This window comes from Penaeus vannamei, chromosome 9, assembly GCF_042767895.1.
Source record: "Penaeus vannamei isolate JL-2024 chromosome 9, ASM4276789v1, whole genome shotgun sequence".
Lineage (NCBI taxonomy): Eukaryota > Metazoa > Arthropoda > Malacostraca > Decapoda > Penaeidae > Penaeus > Penaeus vannamei.
In genome coordinates, this window is record NC_091557.1 from 33,859,203 (window position 1) to 33,861,838 (window position 2,636).

A 2,636-nucleotide genomic window follows, 5' to 3' on the forward strand; every position below is an offset into this window, starting at 1 on the left:
AAACTTCTCGTCTTTCTAAATCGAGAATATATCTGCTATTTTAAGAAATAAAGAATATTTCAAGTGAAAAAGTCTGAGAAATTCTAGCAACGTTCTTCTGTTGATATTGTATTCGATGATTTGTTATATTTAACCTCATAAAATCGGATATATGGGAACGGGTAGGCCTATATTTTAGTTCAGGGATAATCATTTGTTTTGATAACGCGTCAGAATGAAAGGGCTGTCAATCGGAAGTGTGTGTCATTGTTTTAGAGGCAATTTATATGAATATAGGAGAAAATATTGAGCTTTGTTAAGATGTTTGGGTAGATTTACTCTGCCATCTTGATGCGGCGCTAGCTTGTCAGTTGTTTTGAATTGCGCGCTCAAACTATTACCAACCGCCAGTGAAATAAACTCCTCCCTCGACTTGTGCATAAGTTATCTCTTTCCGAGATTGTTGGTGGGAATATTGCTTTGAAAACCCAATGTATATTTTGTGTGTTATTTTGATATTTCTATGCTTATCAAGGACTGTTACGATTTGCACTTTATAAAAAGACACTTCCACATGTCTGGCATCACTGAACAGGGCCTGCCTGCCTTGGACAGCGTTTTAAGCAGGGAACGGTACAGCGCTTGGCCTTTCGGCAATAATTCTGGCCCAAGCGCTCCCCTGCTTAAAACGCTATAAGGCTCTTTAAGCAGGGATAGTTCTTGCCTGAAATCTCAAGCGTTTTTCTTGCTAACTCAAGCATTTCGCTTGCTTTCTCAAGCGACCTCCGTAGACGGCTAGACTTGCGCTTCTAAGTCAAGCGGTGTAACGTCACCATGGCAACTGTAGTGGACGTGAGGTACCCCCACTAAGCAGGAGTCCAGACTAGGCGAGTCCCCCCTTTTCTAGCCAGCACCAGCACCATCTGTGGGGATCGGCGGTAGCCAGCTGCAGTTTTGCGTCCCTGGAGCCTTTTTATTTTTCGTATTTTTATGTTCTATTTCTTTTATCTTTTTCTCACGGCCTCTAGTTTTATTTTAATTTCTTTTAATTATGTAAAGTAAACTTCTTTTATTTTCATTCATTTTTATTATTTACACATTTTTTAAGAGCCTATATAAAGAGCCTGTTTATGCTAGACTCTCCCTGACAACACTCGTGTATGAGACATTGAATGACTCAGACCACCTTTCTAACACAGTAGCAACAGAGAAAAAGCCGTGTGCCACTTGAGCTACCCTGGTTTCCGGGGCCTCTCGTCTCGCTCGGCACTGTTGTTCCTGAGTTCTTTTAAAGTAACGTAAAGAAATAACATCTGTCTTTACAGTTTGCAGCACTTTGTGCTTTGACTGCACCTTCAGTGCCTTGTATATTACAGGTCGCACGAGGCGTAGATAGTCTGTAGTCGTAGGTAGCACCCCACCTCAGACCCGCAGCTCTCTTCTACACCAGGGTAGCCCTTACGGGCTTTGACCCCTGGGTAGTGAGGCCCAGTAGTCTAGGGCGTCCTTTGGGCGCACTTTTTCTCTCCCTGTTATCTCTTCTTAACTTCATGTGACTTCCCTGAGCCTACCGGAGTTCCCTTGTGGGCTCCTGTATTCGCTTGGGGGGTGGGCATAGACTTACCGTCCTTCGCTTCGGCAAGTTCGGCGGTAGGAAAGTGTCCCCCACATAACTCGATCCCTCTGTGGTACTGGAGAACGCAACCAGGCTTCCACTGGGGGGGTAGAGAACGTTTAACTGCTACACTCTCTTAGCTATTGCTGTTAGGTTGATTACCAATAGTTAAGGGGTTTATTGGTCCCTTCAGGACAACGGGCAAGGGCCCAGGGGTCGGACTTGGTCCGATGCCCAGCATGACTGATTCCCCGGCTACCCCTTCTTCTCCTCGAGGAGGAGGGGCGACCCATGACCGTTCTAAGACCATGACTTCGAATAATGGAACCCCAACTAATGACCGACGAGAACGACTTGCTATCCCTCCAGAGAATGCAAGGTATTTGGCTGTCAGATGCGTGAATGAAAATCAGTCGCTTCTGAACGTTAACCCCTTCATCATCAAGAAGGTCCTTGATGGTCAAGTGGACGGCGACTTTGATTTTGTCAAGAAATTGCGAGATGGTAGCCTCCTTGTAAAAGTGCAATTTAAATCCCAGGTTAACGACTTGCTTAAACTGACGCAGATTCATGATTTGAAGGTTAGTGTAACTATTCCTGTTGGCCCAAATACCTGTAAGGGAGTAATCTTTCATAGGGATTTGAGAACGATGGATGAAAGTGAAATTCTTGAAAACATGAAGGACCAAGGCGTAATGGACGTGAATTGCATGACCAAGAAAGACGAGAATGTGCGAACGAAAACCGGATTGTGTTTTTTGACCTTTGCTTCGAGTAAAATTCCTATGTCTATGTTGGATACGAACGTGTCCAAGTAAGACGCTTACATTCAAAAACCTATGCGCTGTAATAGATGCCAAAAATTTGGACACCTCATTACGCTGCATTGATAAGGATACTGATAAATTTACTTGCGGTAAATGTGCTGGAGCTCATGACACCACTACTTGTACTGGAAACCCTTCCAAGTGTGCTAACTGTGGAGGTCCCCATCAGTCAGGTTCTGCCGAGTGCAGCAGCCTGAAGAAGGAGACTGAGATTT